General features: G+C 35.8%; 1 pseudogene; it reads left to right on the forward strand.

Moving 5' to 3' along the window:
* Positions 1 to 205: 205 nt before the first annotated feature.
* Positions 206 to 14,109, forward strand: LOC141506691 (fructose-bisphosphate aldolase A-like; annotated as a pseudogene).
* Positions 14,110 to 15,143: the final 1,034 nt, after the last annotated feature.

A 15,143-nucleotide genomic window follows, 5' to 3' on the forward strand; every position in this document is an offset into this window, starting at 1 on the left:
TTACTTGACATAACTTTTTGTTAAAATAGGACTCTACTTTCAGAGTGGAGGGCATAATGTACCAAACTTCATGGATTTTGTGTAGCTGTTTTCAGAGATATTCCTAGGGACCTCTTAGTTTTCAGTTCTTCCAAGATGGTGTGATCTAAGAAGAAATGTTAACTATTCTCCTGACCTGTGCTCTGGTCTATGAATCACCATAAACATGCCTGAAAACTGTGAGGAGAGTACCTACTTCTCTGAGGCAACAAGCCCAGATGTACTTTTCTTCTGCACCTGCTATGCAGATGTGAAATCTGTACTGGAATACAGACAAAGCAACAGAGGCCTGATACAGGACCAGAAAAGAAATCCTTGTAATCTCCCCCAACCAGGCATTGGATCCCCTCACCATCTGTGATTGAGAGCCCTGTAAGCAACTACCACTATGGCTATCTCAATGGCTCTCAAGACCTGACCCTGGTTTGCTGGGTTCAGAGCTGTGCTTGTACAATCTATGCTTGTCTGTGCTTCACTCTCACCCAAGAGAGACAGAGCTTTTCTGCTGACCTTCTAACTTGTCTTTGGTGTCTTTGGGCTGGAAACCAAGACTGACACCCTCAGTTGCCCTGAGGCCTGTTGCTGGTTTTCTGTGGCCTGATCTGTACTGGGAAGGCCTGCACTGGACAGTGTTCCCCTCTTACCCTGGCATGAAAGACCCCATCCCCTTCCCATCTACCTTGCCAACCTACCCAACTGCCCTGGGCTAGAAAATTGTTTTATTTTGTCTTTTTGTGGGTTCTGTTGATTGAAAATTTGATTAGAATCATTATTTAAAGATATTTGGAGGGTTTGGAGAAGAGCTCAGGTGAGTCCCTTCCTTTACCCACCATTTTGGCTCAACCTCTTAGAGACAGCACTTACAGCAGAGTAGCAGGGTCAGAAGTCATACTGCATGGGATTGAGAAAAGGAAGTGAGGAAATATATCATTGAATGTAAACAGCTCTTTCTAGGATTCTGGCAGAGAGAAGTATGATAATATGAGGCAATGGAATGTATTAGGTGAAAGGCTTTTTTGGGGGGAAGGGTACTTGTTTATTTATTGTGGTATGTTATAAACTTAAGTATGTTTGTAGGCAATGGGTAAAGAGTCAGTTGCAAGAGAAACACTGAAGATAAACAAGAGAGGCAATGTTTTTTGTTGTTGTCTTTCTTTTGTTTTTTTACAAAAGCTCTCATGGAATATTGATGAGAATTGGAATCAAGGCTAACATTATAAGGGTTAGCTTTCCTAAGAAGGTTCACCTCTTCCTCAGACACAGCAAAGGAAATGAAAAAAGGGAAAGGTTAGAGGAATTTTTATGATCTGAGGAATATTCACATATTCCCAATAGTCTTTATTTTATATAAGAGTAGGTAATGTATGAGGGATATAAATAGAAGAGGAAACCTGGGAAAAAGTAATGAATTTCTGTGAATAGTGACTAAGATTAGATAATGTGAATTTATAGTTGACTTAATTGGCATAGTCAGGGTTCTTAGATAAGTCATTTAACCTACCTGGGACTTGGTTTCCTGATATGAAAAATAAATGGATTCACCTAAAAATCTGAGATCTTCTTTCCAGATTACATGGTTCTATATCCCCTTAGTCATTTTATTCTTCAAATAATGGCAACTCACCACTACCCAACTCTATCCCAGAGTTGTTTGATTGTCTTCTAAACATCTAGTAGACTCCTCCAAAGATTGTTATTTCCATTCATATAATTTCTGATTTAACTTTACTAATCTATTTGCTGTTAATTCCTTTCCTGACTATGACTTTCATTTGCTTTGCCACAGGAAGGGAATACTTTGCTCTCTCATTTCCACAGCTTAGCTTCAAGACTAAGCCCAAATCCCACCTTCTGCAACAGTCTTTTCCTTACTAATCCACTTGTTGTTGATGACTTTGTTTTGAGATTACATTCCATCTATGGCCTATCTCTCTGTCTTTCTGTCTATCAATCATTATTTACATATTGTTTCCCTCATTAGAATATAAATTCCTGGAAGAAAGGACAAGTGTTTTTGCTTTCTTTTCATTTTTTTAAATAAAAATTTATTTACCTGGGCCCCACTATCTCTGCTATGTTTTCCCTAGATGCATGCTATCCCTTTAAGATTATGTATTAGTCTTCAGAGATGATTTCCTACCTTTTTTGGTTTTAATGAGAAAATCAAGGTTAAGGAACTTGCTCAGGATCATCCAGCTAGTAAGTGTCTGAGGCCAAGAACTTTCACATTTTAATTTAGATGATAAATTAAACCTGAAAATTTTGAGGACTGTGACCAGCCAGTGATAAGTTATTAAGTTTGAACATGAGAAACTGGGTATGCCCTAAATCAACTACTCTATAGATGTTCACAATTTCTACTGATATGTAAATTCAGTCTTTATGCTAGTCAGACTTCCAAAAGTCTATGAAAACTCAAATTGATTGCCTATAGCTAGTGGTAATGAAGGAAATAGTCACTGATTCATTCCAAATTATATCTCCATCATTCTGAAACAAGCATCATAGAATCACAGGTTTTTATAGTCAGAAGGATCTTAAGAGACTTTCTCTAGTTCATCTTGTCATTTTACAGAGAAGAAAATGGAGAATCCCTATTAATAATTTTGAGTAGGATGGACCCCCCAAACACCTTAAAACCCCTATTGAGGATGTATTTTTTCCATTTATGATTTTCATTAACTTTCAAAGTTATTCTTGATTTTCATTTGGATCAATTTTCACATAAACATGTAAGGGTATGAGAAGACACACAATGTGATTCATCTTGGGTCCTGTATCCTCTTAGACTGACATCTCTGATTCTTGACTATGGAGTGGTGAATCACTGCTGTTCACTTCTGGTTCTGTAAGAGTGCTGAAAGGTAGTTTTACTTTTGTTAGTCACAGGGCAAATGGGTCTATGTGTTAAAGCATCAAGGGTGTGTGTATTTCCAATTTCCTATCAACAGTGTTCAGGACTATTGAAAGGGTCTTAAATTCACCAGATTTAATTCTGTAAAAATGATTCTATTTCAAATTACACCCATAGACAAACTTTCCTGACATAGTAAGGAATCACAACTTTGATAAGTGACTTGATATTCTATTGTCAATCACATTGGTTTCCCTAGGACATCACAACATTCTTTTTCTTCGACCATAGCCCTACTCACTTTACAGTTTCTGAAAAGTGTGCTTCATGAAGGAAGTGGCATTGCATTTCCCACTTAAGTGCCAATACCTGGCACCATTATCTTCCACTGGTGTTAAGAACACAGGAATGTGACAATTAACACCATGTGAGAGGGAACTAAAGGAACAAGTGAGAGGAAAAGGTCAGGTATGCCCTTGCTAATGAGAGCAAGAGGGAAACCACAGCCAAAAATCTCAAAGGAGCTGATAGTTCAGCAACAAGATTTTACTTTACTGAGGATTAATTCAAAAAACACTAACTTATCCTGCCACCCCCAACCTTTCTCAGGGAATTCAGTTTGAAACATTTGACTCAAGGTGAATAGATTTGCATAGATTTCCTTGTGAGTCATTTTCATTAATTTAACTGGCTCTCCTTCCTCTCACCAAGAAATCATGATGCCACTGTGAATTTGACAAGAACACATATGGAAATTGGAAATTCTTATGAAAAGCAATGTTAATTTGCAAACAGGCCTTGATTCTCTTCTCCAAAATGTGGAGTCAAGCAGAAGAGGATGAAAGAGAAGAAGCGATATGAGTGTTTTTCTTATGTAACTCATGAGTCTTAAGAAAACAAGACCTTTATGAGCTTATGTGCTCATTACATAATTGTAGCATGTGAAATCAGCTGTGTTTAGATGGGTAGCATATGCTACCAGGGAACTCAGGGACTCTAGAATGTAATGCCTGCCAGCTGCCTAGTATTAATGCTTTCTTTTTGGAATGGAAACTATATGCCCATCTTTCACATCAAACTGAAGAACACAAAGAGAAAGGTTCTTGTTTCCAGGAGCCAATAGTGGTATTTAGCTGACCTTGACTTTGGTTCACTGGAGAATATTCTTGGGAGTCTTTTTCTCACTTGCCTATTTAGGCATGTTATTTCCTGTAAGGCTGGGGAAATACAGCTTAATGGCAAACTCAACTAGTCACCAATATAGTTGGGAAGGAAACTCCAACCACTCAGCCTCCCTAAAGACTAAAAAAAGTTTCCTTTTCTTTTAGCAAGACAGCTCATGACACTAGAGGAGGATCTGATTTTTCATAATGTATTTAAGCTCCTAGGTTTAGCTCATATAGTTTGAAAGTTTCATATATAAATATATATTAATATATGTGTATGTGTATTTACATATATGTAAATACACATACACATAAGTATATACATATATAGAGTCTATCTATGAATATATTACATATAAACAGGTATATAATTATACACATATATTTATATTTATATGTATAGATGTCCTCATAGAGAACACAAATATATATTAATACAATATATTAATACATATAAAAGCTGCTTGTATTCTCTAAGAAAAGGTTAGACTTGAGGTCTGGTTTTCTGCTCTCCCATGTGTACCCCTGAGAAAACAAAGTAAGGAGCAAGAGGGAATGGATCCTGAAATATTAGTCCTAGAAGGGAAATTACAAGACATTGAGTAGGAGCAGCTAGGTGACATAGTAGATAGAATACCAGCCTTGGAGTCAGGAGGACCTGAATTCAAATCTAATCCGACACTTGATAGCTACTAGTTGTATAACTTTGGCCAAATTGCTTAACTCCACTGTCTTGCAAACTCCTGACTTTTCCCTCCCCCACTTCTGCCAAAGTCATTGAGAATAGCTCCATTTGGTATAGGAGAAAAAACTGAGTAACAAAGAGATGAAGTGATTTGTTCAAGGTTCCCTAGAAGATTAGTGGCAACATAAGAATTAAAAACTTCCACTATATTGTCTTTTTTTACTTCCCCAAGCTGCTGGTGCACATACATCCAAATCTTCTTGTGTTTATTTTGTGTGCATTCAAAAATGATTATTTACATACATGTTCTCTTCCTCAAATATCATTTAAGTTCCATTAGGATAAAAGTGTCTTCATTTCTGCCTTTTTGATCATATTACTTAGTCCACAGTAGACATAATAAATGCTTTCTGATTGACTAATTAATCCATTGCTCTATTTGATCCAGATTGAAATTTTGAATATTTTTTCAAAAGTGAAATTTTAAAATGCTATAGTTTTTCTTAAATTTATAGATATTTTTATTTAAAATGCTTATGCAATCAACATTTTCACTTGCCCAGAATATACTTTTTATTTATTAACCTATTTAACCTATTTATTTATTAACCTATTTAATGTTGAAATGCATTGAATTGACAAGAATTTTATCAATAGTTCTGAATTTCTCTACCCTTTCTGTCCTACCTTGCTAAGACAGCAAGTAATCTGATAAAAGTTATAAATACACAATCACGTTAAACATATTTCCATATTAGTCATGTTATGAAAGAAGAATCAGAATTAAAAGGAAAAAATGGAAAAGAAAAAAATTAAAAGTGAAAATTGTATGTTTGGTCTGCTTTGTACTTTGTACTTTTCTCTCGGGGTGTGGATGGCATTTTCCATCACAAGAATTTTGTATTTTTCTTATTGTAGTGCTGAGAAGAGATAAATATATCATAGTGGATCATCACACAATGTTGTAGTTAATGTGTATAATGTTTTTCTGGTTCTGCTCACTTCACTCAGCATGATTTTTCCTGAAATCTCCTTGATCATGATTTCTTATAGAATAATAATACTCTATAACATTCGCATAACAAATACTGTTTTTATCCATTCCCAAATTGATGAATACTCAATTTCTAATTATTTGTCACTATGAAAAAGATTATTGATAGGCATCTATATTTGGTTTTTGTGTAGCTTTCATTTTTATAACATTTCCTGAGAAAAACAATCCCTTCTCACTCCTTTACTTCTACTCACTATCAAAGCCAGTTTTCAAAACTGGAGAAAATATCAAGCAAGAAGAAAAAAATAACCAAATCTAATATGGCAGACCCACAATTAGAATTACACAAAACCTAGCAATGGATAAATTAAAAGACCACCAGTGTTAGAACCCTACATATCAAAACCAAAAGAACTGGAATTGTAGCCAAAAAAGCAAAATTAACCATCATCTTGAATGAAAGGGAAAAAAAAAGACATTCAATGAATTAATTGCCAGACTTTTTTTGCTAATATCCCTGAAATTAATAAAAAAAATTAGCATACAGGATTGAAGAGAAATGTTAGTTAAACATCAAAGACTAATTACAAGGGACTCAATAAGGACAAATTGCTATTTAGTCATGGAAATGTAAATCACATGTTCAAGCTTGTTACCAGTAATTGGGTAGTTTTAAGGAAAGATTGGGGTAGAACTGAGTAGAATGAAATTCTAAAAAACTAAAATAATGTATGAAAAAAACAAAAAAAAAGATTTTATCTTTTGCAAATGAGGTGTGAGAGGAAGAATTGATACAAAGGAATTAGAATGGAAGTAGAACTGGTAGTTCTGTTTGGGAATGGGTTAAAGAGGGAAAATACAGAAACATACACACACAAATTCAGAAAGAAATTAGAGGAGGAGATAGCAAGGGTACTGAATTAGAGGATGAGGGAATAGGATTAAGGACTATATAGCAAGGTATGATGGATGGGAAGTACAGTGGGTATGTAGGTGAGGGATTCTTGGGAGAGTCAAGGGACAAGAGGGCAAATACCACTATTTATTGGTACAGAAATTTACAATTATACACTATATACAAGACAAATAAAAAAGAAATTATACTCATACTTTGATCCTCTAGGTCAATTTTTAAACATTAAACCTTACTTACCTATTATTTACCCTCATTAGGGTTGTTTATATATGAAAATATTAGTGTGTTTGATTTTTTATTGTGAAATGCAAAAATGGGGTGATTCAATCAGCCTTTTGAAATGTGAATAGTTTTACTAATGGTCATTAATGACCTGATAATTAATGCAGAATCTTTTAGTAAATCAATTAAGTGACAGATATTTCATCTGCCTATCATCTCCATTAGAATCATGAATTTATTGAATTTTAAAATTGAATGGAACCTCAGTGGTCATCTAGTCTAACCCCTAGCTGAAATCTGAATTTCATATTTTACAGCATCCCCCTCAGTTGCTTATCCATTTTCCTCAATTCTTTACATTGATGGAGAACTCATTGTTGCAAGGGTCAGCTTATTTCATTCTAGGAAAACTTTCACAGTGAGAAGGGGGTGCCTTATATTCTGCTGAAATTGCTTTTCTTATAATTCTACTCATTGGCTCTAGGTTGTATTAGAATGAAAATTCACTTAGAAATGAAGTCTATCCACATTCTTTTTTAAATTTCTTAGACATCTTTATAACTATCCTTTGAAATATTTCCAAGTTATTATCATTTTCCTTCTTTTGAAAAAACCCAACATTGTACACAGTGTTTAGAGATGAAAGAAATCATAGTTGAATTTATTCAGTTTGAATTTCCTCCCCCATTCAAAAATACTTTCAAATGGAGTAACTTTCTGCTGATTATAAAGGAAAAATTAGCTCTTCCTATAATCAATATTTAAAGATGCTATATCCATTGAACACAGAGTTACATCTCCTTTCTCTACACCTTATTACTTGCATTTCTTCAAGTCTGGATTATTCTGCTTTTTCACTTTCACCATTTAGTTGTCCTGGCTTCCATCAAGATTCCCATAATTCCTTGTTACAAAGGGAGAATTTACTGATACTCTCCACATTTTCTATTTCTAACTGCTAGTGCTTTCACTTATCCAGTTACCTTTCATATAAAAGGTATACACTTTTTATATACCTAGGTGTTTACATATTACTTCCTTCAATAGTATGTGACTGAACAGGAGATCCATATTTTGCCTTTCTTTGTATCTACAGTGATTAACACGGCACCTGACCTAGAGTATGCAATTAAAAAAAAATAAAAAATAAGTGTTGATCCACTACTTGTGTCAATTATTAGTGATATGTTTTAGCTTCCAAAAATGTTTGATGTGTTTGTCATCTCCAAAGGGCTTTAGCTTCTAACATATCTACTTAATAAATGAATAAATGGTAGGGATAAATAAACTTTGGCATATTCTAGGAATGACTCACATGAGGTAAGTGTTATAAAAAGAAATGACTTGCAAATGAAAATGACCAGTCATCTAGCAAACAATTAGAGGTAGAGTGTTAGCATCAGAACAAGGAAGATCTGAATTTAAATTCAGCCTTAAATATTAGTGTGTAATACCGAGCAAATCACTTAACCTCTATTTGCCTCAGTTTCTATGTGAAGAATGAAGAAAATAATAGTAATAATAGGGTTGTATGACAATAAAATGATAATATAGATGAAGTGTTCTATAAACCTTAAAGTTCTACAAATGAAGGTTAGATATGATGATGATGAAGATGAAGATGATGATGATGGTGATGGTGATGGTGATGGTGATGGTGATAGTGATGGTGATGTAATGAATAGCCAGGGCATTTAATTGTTTTCCAAAGAATCATTAAAGAATCAGAGGAAAACTTCTGGCATGTTGGACAGATTGTCTCTAGAGACCTTATGAAAGGATTTAGTTGAGCTCCTGCTGAGTTCATTAGACAACTTTTGCATTAAGCAAGCCTAGAAGTTTGGCTTCAGACCAGTGTGCTTACTGCCAGAAACTACCAACACGGCCAAGAAAAAACATGCCTTGCCAATACCAAGGACAGACTCCAGAGATGGATCAACCAATAGGTGCTCTGGCAAGGAAAACTTGGCAGCAGATATATTCATTGGTAGCATTGTAAAATGACTGTAAACATTTTTGTAGATGCTCTATAGGCAATTTCTTCTGAGAATAGGTGACTGAGTGAACTCCTGTATTGGAAATGTTATTTTTCATGAGACATTCTACTGGAACACTGATGATAGTCATCCCTTCCCCAAAGTCATAGAGACAAAGGTAGACATCAAAGTGGATAAAGGTATCATCCTCTAGCAGGTGGTGAAACTACCACTCAGGGTCTGAAGGGACTGAATTCCCTCTGTGCCCAATCTAATGAGGATGGAGCTGATTTTGTCAAATAGTGTTGTGTACTAATGATTGGGGAAAATGCTTCTTTCCCAATTGTCTTCATGGAGAATGCAAATATGCTTGACAAATATGCCAGCTTTTGCCAGTAGGCTGGCATTGTTCCCCTTGCAAAGACAGAAATCCTCCCTGTTAGAGATCATGATCTGAAAACTTATCAGTATGTCTCTGAGAAGGTCCTAGTTGCTGTCTACAAGCATCTCTGAGTAACCATTATATTTCACTGGAAGAATCTTGCTGAAACCTAACAGGGTCAACCCTGGTCACGTCTGTGCCCGGAAATATTCACATGAGGCGATTGCAATGGCAACTATAATTGCCCTTTGATAGACTGTGCCTCCTGTGGTCAATGGGATCACTTTCTTGTCTGGGGGTCAGAGAAAGGAGGATATCTCCATCAACCTCAATGTCATCAATACCTACTTCTTGCATAAGCTATGGATACTGTCCTTTTCTGGGTATTCCCTAACACTTTAGGCCATTCTCTACAGTTCAGAAGGAGGCTGAAATCCCAGAATTTTGTGCTCACCTCTCCTATCACTCATAACTTGTGTAGTATTGCTGCCCTTTGGGCAATCTTGTGACCCCTCCTCCACCCACTTTTTTCAATAAACAACTATTTAATGAGGAATAAAAATAACATTTGAATGAGACATATTGATAGTCCAGTGATGGAAGGACCAGGATCCAATGAAGAAGAGGCAGCACTATCAGATCATAACTGCATTACAATTTCAAAGTTCCCTTGAATCAGTACTCATATTTGAATCAGTACTCATGTTCAGAGTACAAAGACTTTGTAAAATTGTGTTCTTATTGAAGTTTAATTCTTTACATTTTATCAAATTTTCCCAGTGTCCCAAGGTTACACTGAATTCTGATCCAAACTTTCCCATAGGTTAGTGCTCTCTTTAATTTTTCAGTAAATGCTCTTTTTTCTCTCCTCTGAGTCTGTGACAAAATGAGAAGTCATTAAACTTCATAACAATTATCAAGAAATGAACTGCATCCACATACTTTTTAATTTCTTAGACTTCTTTTGAAAGCTGCTAAATCCTCTAGGTTAGAACTAAAAATCATTATCCAAGATCAACTAGGTGGCATAATGTATAGAGTAATGAACCTCAAATCAAGAAAACTTAGTTTGAATTCTGCCACAGAAAATAACTTTGTCACCCTGAGCAAGTCACTTATACTTTCTAAGCCTCAATTTCCTTATCTATAAAATAGGACTGACAATAGCACCTGTTATGAAGATGAAATGAAGATTTTTGTATAGTGTTTTGCAAACCTTTGAAAGTCCTTATGTAAATTCTGGCTAGGATTATCTTAAGTACAAAGCTGTAGCCAGATGCATATCAAACTGCTGAATTGTGTGGATCATATTTTGCTGCTACATGGATGAACATTTTTTTTAACAAAATGAATCTTTCTGATTTGCTAAAGTAAATATAGCTTACATCTATCACTTGTCCTTAATCCATTAGACCTGTCATTCTGTCATTGGAAGAGAAAAAAATTTCCCTTAGATAACCATGCTAATCATTTCTCAGTCTTCTCATTAACATTTGAAAATTGATTTTCTACAGCATTATCTCATCATTTTATGAAATATCCTTCCTTTTCATCAGTCAGGGTCCCTGAAATGAAGTTGTAGATCCCCTATTCTATGACTCCAAATATGGGTGGAATAGTTCATTAGCTTCAGTCTTCCAAGAGGATTGAGCACAATCTTAAACATCAGACCTTACTAGACCCAGGTTTCACTCACTTTTAACCTAAGGACAATATAATATCATGTCATTCCCTCTGATACTTTAGAGAGTCTCTATTAGAGAAAAAAGTTAGGGTTAAATCACTGGAAGAGAAGAAAAAAAGAACAGAACAAAAAGAGACATAGAACCAGTTACTTGAAATCTCTGGATTTTGGAAATGTAAATCAAGTAAATATTTAATCAGTGGCAATTATGCACTAGAAGCCAGTTAGATGGTGTGGGAGATAGAGAATGCTGTCCTGGTGTGAAGAAAACTTATCCTCCTGAGTGAAGGAGATCTTTCTTTGTCTTGTACAATGACTACAGCCTTTTCTATGATAATCTTCTGTCTACTTTATATGTATACTTAATGATTTGTATGTTGTCTTTAAAAACTAAAATATAGGATTCTTGACATATAGGATTTTTGCCTTTTTGTGTATACCTAGGATTTAGCACAGTATCTAACACAAGGTATTGAAAACCTTCCTCTACTGTTTTTAAAATATATGTGTGTATATGTATATATATACATACACACACATATGTGTGTGTATGCATTTGTATGTGTGTGTTCATAATCTTGAATACTAGTGTAAATCTTGTCTGTTCACTGGTTTTCGGCCTTGTTGTCACATAACTGGCCCACCTCCTTTTCTAGACTTTTTATAGATCAGTGCTTTAACAAAATTTCTTTAGAAACTCTACTCTAGAGCAAAACTTGCTCTAGTCCTTGAAGTAGTATAAAAAAGCTGATATTTGACTCTGAACTGGTATCAGAATTCTAGATGAAAATAAAAATGAAAAAAACTGAATGAATCAAACTCTTATTTTGACTCCTGTTTCCTTCTGGCCAATGCTCTGTGAGAGAACCGTTCTGGCAAAAAAAAAGTGAGTAATAAAAATAATAATGTGGCATAATGCGTTTTGCTTTCATGCAGAAAATATTTTTATTTCAGTTTGAGTCATTTGAAATTTTGTCTCTTTTAACACTAAAGTATTTCATGATTTTCAATCATATTTGAATCATCAGGAAAATATTGTTAAAATTGGTTCTGTATTGAAGTGAATGTCCAATGATTTTAAAAAGACTACATTATTTCCCAACATGTCCCAGATCATTCCCATATATTCTGGATCCAGCTCATTAGCTAATTATATCCAAGATATATACTGATAGAATAACTAAATTGGTTCTTGTCCAATTGTAGGTCTGAATTTGTGAATTATTTATCCATCATTCCTTTTGGTCTTCCACTACCAGACCAATCTCTTTTAAGAAAACATGGATTTCATTGAGAAGCACTGTAGTGTTCCAAGATTTGAAGTAACTCACATAATATAATCAACAACTATTGTATAATGGGACAACATTTTCTTACAAAATAAGTCATGAAACTGTAGCATCAAATAAATATTACCTTTGCAAACAACTTTTCCCTATACATACTTTGTTTTCCAGAGTGATTCAAATAGCTTTTATTAAGATAGCCTTAACAAAAGGAACACCTCTCTCTTAAAAGGAGAGGAGTGAATAATCCCAGAATCTCTAGGTCTTATGTGCTCTTTGAAAGTCCTACCCCTTTATGCCAAACATTGGCTGGGGTCACAATCTATTTAATACACTTACCCCCATATATTTGCCCTGCTGGGCTCATTTTGCTAATGAGCACAGTGCAAAGGAGAAGGACTCAGACCCTAGGTTAATTCAGAACTGGGTGGGGCAGAGCTAATTTAATCACAGGTTTTGATCAGGTTAAGACTAAGTCTTTTGTCTTACCCCCACATACCAGCCCATAGGCACCAATATAGGCAGACTCTAGTCTTTGTAATGGAAACTAACAATCTCCATTCACATTCTTGTGGGACACAAACATCCCTATATTCCTCACTTGAAGCTTTTTTCCCATATAGAAGTTGACAATTTGCATTTCTGCCTTTGAAAATTGTTCATGCTTTTGATCATTCATTATATCCATTCTTTATTTGCTTGTATGTAATCTGGACCTCTTCTGTATATATTTTGTAAATGAGACTTTTATGAGGTAAACTTGCTGAAAATATTTCCTTCTTCAGGTACTTCCTTTTAAATTTTAGATGCATTGGGTTTTTCGAGTGATAAAATTTGCCATTATTTTTCCTGTGATTCTTTCTGTCCCACATTTGGTGATAAACTCTTCCATTATCCATAACTATATCTTCTCCATGTTTCCTTTACTTGAGATTTCATACATTCTCTTTTTAATGGTTTTTGCAAGGCAATGGGTTTAAATGACTTGACCAAGGTCACACAGTTAGGCAATATTACATATCTGAGGTAGGATTTGAACTCGGGTACTCCTGACTCCAGGGGCAGTGCTCTATCCACTGTGCCACCTAGCTGCCCTGATTTCATACATTCTTAAGGGGTTAATCTTGATCTACAATATGAGATGCTGGCCCATATCTATTTTCTGTTTTATAGCATTCCCACTATTTTGTAGTAAGTAATAAGCCACCTTAAGATTAGAGGTCCTTGGATTAATTAAATTCATCATTGCTAAACTCATCTTTTGTATATTATGCCTCTGGTTTCTCAATAACTATTTTCTAAGTAGTCTGGAATTATTGCAGATTTGATCCTAGTAAGCCTCCTTCCTGAAATATAGGAAGAAACTGTGAGAAAGAGAAAGGATACTCTCAAGATTTTCATGTCACCAATGGGGTGAAACAAGTATGTGTTCCTGCTCTTCAGCATGATGTTTTCAGCTGAGGATGAGCATGGCCTCAAGGTCAGCTACTGTACTGTAGGTAAATTTTTCAACTTCAAAAGACTTCAGAGTAACACTAAAATAGAGGAAAAGTTGGTGTATGATCTTCTATTTGCAGATGATGGTGCCTCAGTACAGCCTTTGAAGCTGAGATGCAACAAAGCATGGATCTATTCTCTGATGTTTGTGCTCATTTTGGTCTGACAATTAACACCAAGAAAACCCAGGTGCTCCATCAGCCTGTGCCACAACAGCCACATGTGAAAACATTGATCACAGCAAATGGAGAAGTTGTGAATACTGTGAACAAGTTTACTTCGCTTGGCAGTGTCCTTTCCAAACAGGCACACATTGAAAATGAGGTTGACACCTGCATTGCCAGAGTTAGCTCAGTATTTGGCAGGCTCCAAAAAAAGCGTCGGAGAGAAGGACAATCAGATTGACCACCAGACTGAAGGTCTACAGAGCCATTGTGGTAACCTTCTGACTGTATGAAATCTGAACAATATACCAAAGTCATCTCAGAAAACTGATTCACTTCCTTTTGAATTGTCTAACCAAGGTTCTGAAGATCACCTGGCAGGAGAAGGTATCAGACAATGAGGTCTTTTCTCAAGGAAAACTGCCTAACATTTCAAAGTTGCTACAGTGAGCACAACTTCGATGGGCTGGACGTGATGTTAAAGTACCAGCCGTATGCTTACCAAAAAGACTATTTTATGGAGAACTCACATATGGAAAGTCACAAGGCAGTCAGAAGAAGTGGTACCAGGACACCCTAAAAGTGTTAGTGGAGCTGTGAACTCATCGAATCCCTCTGGAGAGCAATTTGGAACTATGTGCAAAGGGCAGCAAAGATGTACATATCCCCCAGTCTAGCAACACCACCACTGGGTCTATACCCCGAAGAGATCATGAAAAAGGGCAAAAACATCACCTGCACAAAAACATTCATAGCAGTCCTGTTTGTGGTGGCAAAGAACTAGAAATCAAGTAAATGTCCATCAATTGGGAAATGGATTAACAAACTGTGGTACATGCATGTCATGGAACACCACTGTTCTACTAGAAACCAGGAGGGACAGAAATTCAGGGAAGTCTGGAGGGACCTGCATGAACTATTTATGAGTGAGATGAGCAGAACCAGAAAAACACTGCACACCTTACCAGCAACATGGAAGTGATGATCAACCCCGATGGACCTGCTCACTCCATCAGGGCAACAACCAGGGACAATCTTGGACTATCTGAAGTGGAGAACACCATACGCATCCAGAGAAAGAATTGTGGAGCCCGAACAAAGACCAAAGACCACTACCTTCAATTTAGGGAAAAAACCCCATTATCCTATTATGTAATTTTGCCATATCCTATACTCTATTTCTCCTTCCCAAGGATATAATTTCTCTCCCACCACACCCAACCTGGCTCATTGCACAACACTGAAACAATGTATAGACTGGCAAATTGCCTCCCT

This window comes from Macrotis lagotis, chromosome 1 (assembly GCF_037893015.1).
Source record: "Macrotis lagotis isolate mMagLag1 chromosome 1, bilby.v1.9.chrom.fasta, whole genome shotgun sequence".
Classification (NCBI taxonomy): domain Eukaryota; kingdom Metazoa; phylum Chordata; class Mammalia; order Peramelemorphia; family Peramelidae; genus Macrotis; species Macrotis lagotis.